Genomic DNA, 13463 nt, shown 5'->3' with positions numbered 1-13463 from the left:
TCAGGATTGAGTTGAACTTTTTTCTGTTGCTATACTCATGACCTCTTCCCTTGAATTGGCAAATGGCGATGTGCGTGCCATCCACTGCCCCAATGCAGTGTGGAAATCCAAGCTGCTGAAACCCAGCCATGATCTGTAAAGAGAGTTAAGTTTAAAGCATCTAGAAAGTTTCAATCAGCACACAGACAGTCAGACATAATCTTGAAAATCTAAACACGAGTATTGGTTTCAATCATATTTATAAATTTAAAAGTCATCATATCATATTCATATTCCTTGTTTTAAGCAGCCGAAACTTAAACAGGTCAAAACATGCCGCCAAGGTCCAGGCATGAGATAGGGGGAGACTTACCTTTGCCACATCTTGTCCCAAGCAGACTAGTTTGCTTAGCAGCTCTGCCTCGATAGCAAAGCAAACCTCCAGAACTATCCCTGCGACTGTAGACAGTCCCACGCCGAACTGGTTCATGCAGCCCCGGTAGTGGTAGCAGTTGGCCAGGTACCAGATAGCAATGGCCACTCTCTTCTCCACGGGGATTGCACGGCGAAGTCTGGTATCCTGCCTTGCCAGTCTAGGGCCAATGCATGCCACCAGCTCATTGAAGGTGGACCGGGCCATGCGAAAGTTCTGTATCCATAATTCGTCATCCCATATAGCGGTGACAAAATTGTCCCACCAATCATTGCTTCTGGGATAGACCCAGTAGCGTCTTGGAACACGGATACCTGCCAGCGCGATCCATCGTGCTCGTGCTCGTGCTCTGCTGCTTCTGTGGACTCGCTGTGGTTGTTGGTGTATGTCATGCAGAGCCCACGAGGAATGCCTTGTCCTCCTTCTTTTGACCACACGGAGCCAAAAGCTGTTCGTGGCTTCAATCGATCGCCTCAGATAAATGAGGATTATTTGAAGCCAGGCCAAAATCAGAGCTTTCACAGCAAACATCGTTGCACAATTTCGAGACGCGGAAACGCATAAACGTTACCACGCTTGCGCAAAATTTAAAAAAAAAAAAGAGAGAACATTCCCCTCCCATCGGAACACTGCGCATGCCGGCCAAAAAAGAGCGCAACAAATGCGAGCCAATTGAGGCGGGTGTGAAAGCGGTGGTTGAGAAGATTTGTCAAACGCCAACTCGAAACTTTCTATAAGTGTGAAGAGCGCAGGTGCAAATGCGATGCAGACGCGATCGCATTTGCTGCGCAAAAAAGGCGCGGTAAGCTCCTAGTGCGAAATCCATCTTTAAAATGAGTTGGAGATGGTAATCTTCATTTCAGAATGGGATAAAAGCAGAGTAAGGAGGTTCACAGCATAATGTAAATAGCCATGTCATAAAATAGAACATTTCTGTAAACAGAACATTCTCAGGTACACAATATATACAGGGATACAAGTTTCTGCACATCTATCCTGAGTGATCAATTATGAACTGTCAAGCATTTGAAGGATGAGTTTACATGATTTTGACCTATTTCGTATGACTTGACTTTTCAGTAACTGCTCAATGGTATAACTTTTCATGGAACCTCACTATGTAAGGGGGTTTTCCAGTAGGCCCATCTTATATTTTTTCAATTATTTTAAATTAATCTTTTTTATAAAAGAAAGAATAAGAAGTAACAAAGAGACAACAAGAGGAGCTCGCTGACTCACCGGCGGGCGGAGTTGTCACCACTGTGAAGGATGAAGTGGAGGCGGTTACAACCAGGATGGGGAGGAGCACCCAGCCCCATGTCTGGTCAGCATCATGGTCAGTGCCATTCCTCCCAGGACTTCGGCAGGAGCAGCACGTTTCCCACCCACCCTCCACTCAATGGAAGGGAGTGAGGACGGTCACAACTTTATGGGTTTGGTGGGTTTGTGGCATTGGGCCAGATCCCAATAGGGTGAGTGGGCCAGGGGTCTGCTCACCCTGATGGACTGGAAGGAGAAGACCGCCTGGCATGTGCTGGCAGGGGATGACACTTGCTGTGTTGGGTCAGCACGGGACCGGCAGAAGATGCATCGGTCGGCAGGATGGCCCTCCGATGCCAACGGGGATCCAAGCCCAGATGCCGGGCCAATGCTCCATCTAGATGTAATCAATAAAGTTGTGGCCATTTTCTAACCCAAGACAGGTGTCGTGTGAGTCATTTGAGATGGAAAGCAGACTGACATAACACATAGGTGACAAGAAAAAGAAGACATAAATTATATAGGTTTCTGATTTTCTCTGCAACAAGGTTTCTGATTTTCTTTGCAACAAATATAATTACAAAATTTTCTCTTACTCTATGTTTGCAGAGAAAAGCTTTCTTTTTTCTATTTTCCAAATCCTTCTTCATCAAACCCACAAATCATCAAATGATTATCATCTGTTTCATGCAAAAAGTCTGTAAGGGGTTTCCAATCAGCAATAAACGAACTTTTTGTCTTTTCTGAAATCAGTGATGTAAGTTTAACCATCACTGCAAACTCCAACACCTTCACCAGCCATTCCTTTATTGTAGGCAATATCAGACTCTTCCACTTTTGTGCATATAATAATCTTACTGCCATTGTCATATATAAAAACAAAGTTCCATGACTTCTTTTCAGCTGGGCCCACCTTATGTTGAGATGAAACCCCACTCACACAATAGATTCTATACTGGGCATGGATCAGGGGTTACTGTGGGGTGGGGGGAGGTAGTTGTGAATTTCCTGCATTGTGCAGGGGGTTGGACTAGATGACCCTTGAGGTACCTCCCAACCCTATGAGTCTATGATTCCGTGATTCTATACAGATCTTTGCTTGGGAGTTTCCTACAATAGACAGCCACTTTAGGAGGACTTCCACATAGAGTTTTTGCTCCACACTCCCCTGAAATGGCAGCAGAAGTTTTTGAGCTTCTACATGGCATCATCATGCAGTTGCCCACCTTCCAGGAAACCTGCTTGTGTATGATCTTTCCAGAAACATTGCACTTGAAGTGGGGTTGGGTAAGGTGAAAATGGGAAGGTATAGATCTCCATACCTCCCCACCCACATCTGGCACCGTTTCCTCCCCAATTTATCTTGTGTCTATCATTTCCCACCAACAACAACAAGCTTTTTGCTGGTTGATTTTTAACCGTTAGTAAATATATCACGATAGTGCCAAGATGCTATAGCAATATACCTACCACCAATTTAAGATAAAACCATGGCAAAAAGCCTACCAGTTGCAGGGTGGGGTAAGGCAAGTGTGAGGAGAAAACATAGAGAATATTCATGTGCAGAGACTGCGTTCCCCACTATGAAAGCCTCTGCATTCACATTGGTAATGAGAGAGTACAGGGAATAGTCTCCGTACTGAAGCAGCTGTAATGTCTTCTAATACTTATTTCAGATGGACACAAATGTTTTGTTCTGCCATTCCTGACTTGTAGAAACATTGCACTGTATTGTGGTTGTAGACAGCCAGCATTCCACTTTTCCTTGTAATACTCTGCTTTGATAATAGCAATAGTGGTTAACTATCTCGGTCCCTCCCCCCCCCCCCCCGCCGTCCAAAGTGTGGCTTATTATCTCAGACGTAACTGTCACATTACCTATGTCATGCTGAAATTATACACTTAATTTGCATTCCTTCCTATCCCCTCTAGTGTTGCCAAGCACAGCATGTTCTTTTAGCATCACGAAACAACCAAAACAGTAGCTCTGTTAACTGTTCAGTTATCAGCACAGTGATCTGAGCATTTATGAACCAGCTGAAAAGCAGCTGCAGCCTGGAAACGGTTTCACAGTCCAACTGCAGAGTTATACTTTGCAGGGCAGAGACATTTATGGTGACCACTGCTACAGATTTTGAATTCCAGTCCTTCCACCAACCCTTGAGGGGCTGTAGAACATGCCAGCTTCATTGGCACAGCCTGGTAGCCTTTCTCCCACTTTTTCCCCTTTTAATTTGACAGTGTGTACATAGGTTGCAGTGGAAACTGGCCAAGCAGGGCGAGGGGCTGCATCTCACTATTCAAACATGTTGCCCTATTTGGCTCAGTCCAACCCCCTGCAATCACCCAGGCACTGCTAGTGGCTGAATGCCTCTCGCGTGGCCTCTCCAGTCAGTGTTTCCAGCACAGGGTGATGGGGTGCACATTTTTCCGCAAGTACTAGTGTTTAACTACAGAGGTGGTGCCAAGGTTAAACCTACCTTCTGCCCAGTGCTGTGTAAATTGACTGTAGTGGTTTTACTTTATTTATCAATAATACAATAACATATACAACAATAAAATCATATTAAAGCACAATGATATTGTTCGTATTGTTATATATCTCTTTAGTTCTCCGTTGTATTACTATGTTCTCTCTGTTTTCAGATAAGCCTTGTGGATTGATGGTTTTAATTGATTTGTAGAGTTTTCAAGAATATGAGTAGAATGAATTCAGGTGTCTAGAGTTATAAGCGTGACTAATAAGATTGATTAGTTGGTTGTACATCATTTTTAGTGAAGTGTTCAAAGAAGGGGAGCCATTTTTCAGTAAATTCTGTACTTCTTGGAAAGAGATCAGCTTGTTGCTTACTATTTGTGATTTTTCCAATAATCACAGACACCCCCAGGTCTCTGTATCCTTTCTAGGGCCGTTTCCACACGGCTTACCTGCTTGCGTTATGTCCCAGCAGATCGCGCAAAAAACACAGAAGATTGCGTTTTTTCGCGCGAGATTTGCGTGACGTCACATGACATCGCACAAATCTTGCGCGAGAAAACGCGATCTTCCACGTTTTTTGCGTGATCTGCCGGGACATAACGCAAGCAGGTAAGCTGTGTGGAAACAGCCTAGATGTCATATTCCCAGTTAAGGTGTGAGCTGACCACATCATTGTCTTCTGCCAGGATGGCCATTAACATTCCTAACCTTTTTTCCAGTTGCAAAAACAGTGTGGAGGGGGAGACATTTCCCCATTTCTGCTGCTCCACATGGAGGTATTGTGTGCACATGCGGCAGCAGAAAGAGGAAAATTCTCCTTCCCCACACTGTGTTTGCATTGCGGGGGAGCTTGGGGGAAAGGCAGGAGCTTTCCCTCCCCTGATGGTCGCTTTCTGAGCCCGTCTGCATGCTGCTTTTTTATATATATAGAAGCCAGTCCCTGAGGTGATGTGTGTCTGCACAGAGCATGGGTTGGCTCTGTGGAGAACTCGTAAAAGAAGTAATGTGTAGACTGACTTTAAGTGTGGAGGTTTTATCAACCCCAAACCTCCAAATAAAATGCATTTCTCCACAAGTTGCTACAATATAACAGGACCCTTCCTGACTTCATGAGGTTAACTCAGGAACTCTTTAGTACTTTTTGAAATGTAACTACTACCAGTGTTCACCCAAGTGACCTCAAAAGATACATAATATGCACGTAAAAGGAATATTAGAGAAATGCAGGGCAGTTCAGGAAGGTATGGGACAACTTGAAGTTAATGGTTCTCATATCGCACATGTAGCTTTCACTTTTTTGGGGTCTGCAGGTAGATACTTGAACTAGTTACATCCAAGGTTTTTTTGTGATGGTACTACCAGTACCGACTCTGAGTTTTTCAAAGCTCTCCTGTGTCCTCATCCCCATGTGCTGGCCTTCCTCACTCAGCCAGAGAAAGAGAGAGCATACCCTCAAGAACAGCATCGTGGGGATATGCAGGAGGGGGAGGAGGAGGGGGAGACTTGGTGGAATTGGTGCAACCTTACATATTTATTTATTTATTTAATTCAATTTGCATTCCGCCCTCCCTGCATCAGCCGGCTCAGGGCGGAGTACTGCACCCACCCTCCCCTTTTAAAGTAATAAATCACTGGTTATATCATCCAGTATCCCATTGTTCCTCATACTTCCTGTAGTTGGTTTCATCATGGAACGTCATAACTATTCTTTGTTTTTTGTTGATGTACAATGACATAAACAAGATGCAAAAAATCCTTCATTCAAACCCAAATGTGACCATTCACAAATGGAAAGAGGAGATACTGCATTGCCATAGAACATTAAGCCCAGAGGTATATTCAAGCACGTGTAAGTAAAACTCTTTAAACACTCATATTAATAAAGAGAAATATTTATACCATCTCAGAAATAACATAATTGCAGTTTCCACAATCTAAGAAACTATTCTGGATGTTTTCAATATTACTGTCATTGCCTGCTTATGATTAGCAAGCCGATCACAAGATGTAACATGCTACTGCTAATACAGCTGCCTGAGGCTTTAAACAAGCCAGCAAGAAACATACCACAAATATGGAAAGCAGAAGAGCTGCATACCTATTATGGTTTCTGTTACTCCTGAGCGCCGGCTGCCAGAGTTTCCAGCAGCTTCCATTCTCAGGCATTTCATTCATTTGTGCTGAGTTCAAAGTCTCTCCCTTCGATCATCACATTATTCTCCCTACTTTGGCTTCTCCATCTTCAGCCCACAGATGTCCAAATGTGGAAGTGTGGTTTTGCTGTCATTCTGAGGGCTCTTTATTAAATACCAAAATGCATTAGTAGCTCTTTGCACATCAAAATGATACTGAATTATTCTTTGCAGCTGGAGGCCAGTTTCAAGGGGGCATTTTAAAAAAATAATAAAACAGGAAATATTTTATGGAGGTTTCCATGTTAAGGTATAAACAATTTTTAAACATTATTTATAAACAATTTACAATTTAAAAAAAAATAAGAAAAGTCCATAGTTTGTAAATTTAGGTCAAAGAAAATGAAGATCTTTGACAGGAAGCAGGGATTTCATTTTAGATTCGAACATTGGGGTTGAGAGAATGGATTGAGCGACATCCAAAAGTATGCTCTTAGGTTGCTTTGGCATGTGGGCTATTCCTTGTTTATTCTCATTACTGCTATGAATATAAAAGCATTCACAGTTGCAGTTTCCTGATACTGTACCCTCACACCCACCATTCTGCCTACTCTGGTGTGCTTTTGTCTTTCTTAAAAAACAAAACAATAGTAGGTCTATCATCACTACAGTATTAGGACATACATATCTACTATATATCTACTGCTGATTTGGAGGTTTGGGGTTGGATGCCACCAGTATGCTGATGACACTCAACTCTACCTTCTATTTGATAAGCAACCAGAAGCAGCTATCGCTTCCCTGGCCCAGTACCTGGATGCCATGGTGGAATGCCTGTTGGCTGAAGTTAAATCCCTTGAAAACTGGGAAGGACTTTGGTTGTGGAGGATTTGTTGCCCTCATTACTCAATGGAGTCCAGATTTCTGCCGTGAACTCCATGAAGAGTATGGGAGTGTGGCTTGAATCTAAGTTTCCCATGGACAAACAAGTTACCATGGTAGCTAAGGCAGCATTTTTCCATCTTCACCTGGCTTGACAACTTTCTCCATAATTATCTCAGTCTAACCTTGTCACACTGATCCATGCAATGGTCTCCTCTCATTTAGACTACTGCAAATTGCTCTATGTAATGCTACCCTTGAAGACACTCTGGGGACTTCAGGTGGTTCAGAATGAAGCAGCTAGGTTGCTGCTGACTAAGTCACCATGGTCAGCTCATATAACACCAATTTTGAAACAGCTGCACTGGCTACCACTCAGTGTCTGAATCCAATTCATTGTATTGGTTATCACCTTTAAAGTCCTTCAAAAGCCCGCCTATCTCATTATGAAGCCCCCCTCCCACTTTACTCATCTTTGCAGGGCTTCATGGCGGTTTCAAGTTCCAAAGTGGCATGACTTTCTTCCACCAGGAAGAGGGCCTTTAGGATTGTGGCACCCCCCCCCCCCTTGGAATGCACTGTCAGAAGGCACTCGTGCCCAGTGGGACCTGTTGGTGTTTCGGAAATTCTGCAAGGCAGAAGTATTCTGGCATGTGTTTGGCATTTAATATTTTAATGTGAGACAGAGGTGATTGTTGTAAATTGTGAACTGCATATTAAGCATGTGTATCTTTCTCTCCCCCTGAATGCTTTCTGTGTCTAGGAGATATTTTGTAAGTATAGGATTAGTAGCTACAAGGAAATTAGTCAAAGAACAAGAAAAATACATCGAGGAGGAGGTGTAGAAATGGCTATCAAAAGATATTTAGAATGGCTGCATAAAAAATATTGATTTCTCAGCTGAGTGAATTCTTTAAGTGTATACATATGTAAATAAATATAAGGCTGCCTGCAGATATGAGCTCTGAAAGTAATCAAATAGTGCAAAATAAGCAGTAAGACAACCGCAGAGCAGAACCTGAAGGTCTACCCTCCACTTTAGAGATGGAAACCTAAGGGTGAGAATACAGAGGAAACAGTATTGGAGGCAACCAGTTTTCCTGCCTGTGAAAAAGCTAAGAGGGATCCCCATTGACCATCAAAAAAGGTTATGCTGGGGCTCATGGGACATGCATAGAACTTGCACAGCTATGTGGGACGGGTGCTGTGTGAGAATGCACATGTGCTAAAAGCTGATTGTGCTGTACTGTACTGTTAAGAAGGAACAATCTTCAGAAAAAGTTGAAGAACAAGTCAAAAAACAGGTAAACAGTCAATCAAAAAAATCTGCTCCTTGTTCACAATTGGTGATTAGAATGTGAGCTGAAACAGCAAGCATTAAAATATGCATAATTATAACGTATTCCAGAACCACTCAGCTCTCCAATAGATATCCCATATTTCAGAATGTTTCTGCCCATGGAAAAGGAACATAGTAATCTGCATAGCGATAGCAGCTGGCAGTGAAGAATTTATTATAACCTACAGAATACTGAGAGATTCTACTTTTATTTATTTATTAGCAAAAGTCAAGTTTCTAGCCCTCAACATTAGATAAGAAAACAAATCTCCATTCTCAAAAATATGATCCTCCTGCACATAGAACTCCGCACTGCTTTTTTTTAAAAAATGCATAATTATACTATGTATACATATTGTCCACAGAGTAGACTTAACCAGACTTTTAAAAAAGATTCTATTGCCAATTTTTCTATTAAGTTCTTCTTTTCATCAACAACTTAGATGAACCAGTCTGTTTTAGAATATCTTGATAGCCTATCTCTTATCAACCAATTTTGAAGCCGAGAAATTTAAGTCCCACAGTTTAATAAGGTGATTTTTTTTTTTTTGCTTGGGAGTGAGGCGGGGGGTGGGGGGAACAAGCATGTACTTGAATAGAAGTTTGTGGAGCAGCAAAAAATGAAAAACAGTAACTACAAATGAATTAAACACAATGCCTCCACCATACACATCTTCGCCAAATGGAGAAGAAAGTGATTGCCCCCGGAAAGAAAGATTCTTTCAAAATCCCAATTTTGTGAGTCATTTAACGAAAACAATACAATTGTGCTCTAGGGAATAACCGTCTGATTTGATTTCTTAAGTAGAAATCTTCTTAATGTGTCAGAAAGGGTTGGTTGGCGGCTCTCTCTCTCTTATTTGAGGGAAACAGATGATTTTATAAATGTATTTAATGGTGCCCAATATGCTAACGTAACATATCATTGAGGGCCACATTAGGCTTTGTGCTGGAGACATGTAAGCAGTCCCCCGACTTAAAAAGAAAAACTATGGGAAGCTACCAGTATTACTGGAGAAGCACTACAGGGAGGGGCTGCTTAACTCCTTCTCTTCCAGCTGTTTCATAATCCCTGCCAGCTGCTTTGCTAACCATGGGAGAGAAAGTATAAGGGGGTCTGTGTTTTTCCCCAAGGTAGGGGAACAGGTGGGTTGCAGGTTGATCTTGAACAAATGGCCAGAAAGGAAAAGATAAAGAAGACCCTCCCTACAATCCCTCTATTCCTGATCACAGCCAATAAGATTGCCTTTCAGTAAAAACAACAAACTGTCATTGGAAGATTGTTCTCACAATTCCCAGGTAACATGGTTTGGCCTTGATTCAGTTCCTCTGCAGCTCTGAAAAATGAGGGTGAAGGGGCAACAGAACTACTGTCTTAGTACTCATGATAAGTTAATCTCTTGCAATCTCAGTGTCTATCTACACAATACTTTTGATATGTGTTCTTCACGTGTTGGGAGACACAATGTTAGCCAGGAAGCATAGTTTTAAATGATAGAGTCAGTGGAGATGGCTTCGAAGGGGGCGGAGTCTCTCATAGCCGTCTGCTTCTGCTGGCATCTCCCCTTTCAGAGCCTTTGCCCTCCTGAGGCTTGATTAGTTCAAAGTTTTAAGCAGCAAGGGCAGCAGGTTAAAAGCTCCAGAAGGGGAGACAGTCTGGCACTCCAGAGGCAGCAGAGGGCTGTGAGAGAATCCATCCCCTCTGTAGCGATCTCTGCTATGCTTAAAACTATGCTTCCTGGCTAACATTGTGTCTCCAGGTGCCCTGGCATCTCGTGTAGAGGGACTTTTAGGCTGCAAACACATACTGAACTGGTGAAGTATATCTGCATGTCTATATGTAGCTGATGAAAGCATATTATTGCAATGTGTATAGAGCTGTACGCTTTCCAGCTATGATTCCATATGGTACCCAAAAAATCAGGCAGGAGTTGGCTACAGGTGTACCAATGCATGATGCATGAGAAATCCCAGCCAAAACAGGCAAGAACTTGGTGAAGTCAAGGCTGTAACACTTTTATTTCCCTTTCTGTTATTTCCCAAGCCTGACTACACCTTGTGCAGGCCAGTCAGTTGGTTTGTCAGTTGAACAATAGGCAGCCCATCATATACGCCATTATCTTCAGATGTGATATAATGCAATAAGCATATAATAATCTTCGTGACTGTGTATCAACAGTACTGAAGTACATGAATATTTCAGTGGTGGTTCATTTTGTAATACATGAACACTGCAATCCTTTTTATTTATTTAAAACATTTCTGCCCCTCCTTATCGCCTTGGACTCAAGCCAGCTAACTGTGCAGCAAGCAGCTGCAAGGACACAAATTATAACAGTCCAAATTAACAAGATTAATACACCAATTAAAATACACAGATTCTAAATTTAAAAGTACTCACGTGTTAAAATATACAGAAGTTAACATAGGATTAGGTCGAGCACAGACAAATCTGCTGAAACCATTTACCCTCTCCTCTCTGTTCTAAATCCATTGAATTTGATGAATTTAGACTGGATTAACCACATAAAATGTGTTGTTAAAGACACAGTTTACTATTCTACGCATTTACACTAGTCTTCTCATATTAGGATTTGCAAAGTGGTAGTTTAAATCTGGTAACAGTACTACTTGAAGATTCCCTCAGTATTTCAGTGTTGAAATGCTCGGACAGTCCCAGGATTCTGTACAAAATAATCTGCCTATTATATTTTTATCCGGCTCTTCAAAGGAAGACAGGCCAGTATGCATGGTTTTCTCACCTATCTTCACAGCAGGTTAAGGTCTGCTGACTGCCCTAAGATCACCCAGTGAACTTCATGGCAGAGTGAGGCTTTGGATGCGGGTTTCTCCATTTGTAGTCCAACATTCTGACCATTGCACCGCATTTCACAGACAAGAATAATTTGTTGGAGGAAACATTGCATCCCACCTGCCATCTTATTCATGGACTAGGGAATTGAGCCAAGCCATTACCAAGACTGGCCTCCATGGCAGAAAGGAAAATCTTTGCAAATAGGAAATCATTAATTTGGGAGAAATGTCTGGGGAAAAAACAGAAGCAAAGCTGATATCACAGAAGTTGCTGCAGGCATAAAGTCTGATGGAATTATTCTAAATGGGAAATACAGTGTTAATACCACCTCTGCTTATATTTTGCATGCTTCACATAATTGTACATTTTACAATATACATAATTGTATACTTTACATAATTGAATTCTATTGAAGATGCTTAGGATATAATTTTTAGTTATAGTTATATCATTGGCTGTTATATCATTTAGTTACACCATTTGCAATTATCCCTGAGGGGTCAAGAAAGAACTATATCTAATTAGTTGTTGTAGATTTTCCGGGCTGTATGGCCATGGTCTTGGCATTGTAGTTCCTGATGTTTTGCCAACAGCTGTGACTGGCCTCTTCAGAGGTGTAGCACCGAAAAATCTCTCAAGATCTCTGTCTTTTGGTGCTACACCTCTGAAGAGGCCAGTCACAGCTGCTGGCAAAACATCAGGAACTACAATGCCAAGACCACGGCAATACAGCCCGGAAAATCTACAATAACTAACGTTCTCCAGCCGTGAAAGCCTTCGACAATATATATCTAATTAGGCTTATTTGCTGAGTACAATAGAGTATTTTTTTAAAAAAAAAATTAAGTAGTATTGGAATGTGCTACTTAACAGCTAAATAATCTTCTGCCATCTATTCACCATTGGTCAATCAGGAGAAAAGTGATGGACACCATTCCAAGTGAGCTGCTGCCAAGAGTTTTGGCAAAGAGGCGAGAAGACACATCCCGACCACAAGAGATGCTGCTTCAAGACCTGCTGAGCCTTTAGGCCTAACAGCTTATTAGTTTTTCCTGTTATTGCCTATTGGCATTAGCACTAGAGAATGAAACAGCCTCTGAGTGCTCGCGGTAGCCATACAAATAAAGATGTAGTAGTGGACGACATGGGTAAGGCTAAAACTACAGACAGCCTTTTTTTTTTTTTTTAACCTCCACTGCAGCACTATCAATTTAACATTTACTGATAAAGACCTGACCTGCACATTTATTCAGAAATATCGAAAACGTTCCAAATCCAAAGGCATTCCTGCTATTTGGGTGCAGGCTGGCCATTCTGCAATTTCTCTGCCTGATTTTTTTATTTCCTGTGCGGATGGAGGTGGGAGGGTTTGGGGCAGCAGGAGAAAAGGCGACTCATCGTCACCAACATCCATGAGACGGTTGAGGTCCAACCAGAAGACTTCCCGTTGAAGAGAATCATCCTGATTGGTGTTTCAAACCCAATATTTCCACATTTGGACAATCATTGTATGGCCTTGCTAGCCATACAATGAGAAGTCTTTCTGATTTTATATAACCCTGACTCTTGTTTGCTATTGATCCTGCCCTGTGAAAGGCTGAGATGATGAACTGTTTTTTGTACGAGACTGATGAGATGTTGTATCTATTTGTGACTACCCTGAGGAAAACGATTTTGAAATGGGGAGAACGATTCCAGTTTACCCGTCTGTAGTTACAAGAAGAGTTCTAAGGAATCACGAGATGACTTGGGCCCCTGGATTTCTCCATATATCTATGAACATTTATGAGCTCTTGTAAAATACTCTTTATTTGACATGATTCTTGCTGTAATAATTATGTTGAATATGAACTGTATAACTTTATACTGAATTACATAAAATATTTATTTCACCAGTGATGATTATTTATTGCATACTCCTCTGAGATATTAACAGGCACTGGCACTTTTGAGATGTTTTAACCAAGGCAATAGGATAATTGTATCTATCTCTGTTCATTTGAACTTGCAAGCACTTGCACTTTAAATACTGAAGATTCTTTGGCTGTGCATTGGAGTAGCTCAATAGCTGTTATTCTTCTTGGTTCGATAATTTGCCAGTTTGTCCTGAGTATGGCATATATTCATGTGTAAGATATATTTTT

The sequence above is a fragment of the Eublepharis macularius genome, chromosome 4 (assembly GCF_028583425.1).
Source record: "Eublepharis macularius isolate TG4126 chromosome 4, MPM_Emac_v1.0, whole genome shotgun sequence".
Taxonomy (NCBI): Eukaryota; Metazoa; Chordata; class Lepidosauria; order Squamata; family Eublepharidae; genus Eublepharis; species Eublepharis macularius.
This window is presented reverse-complemented; position numbering follows the sequence as displayed.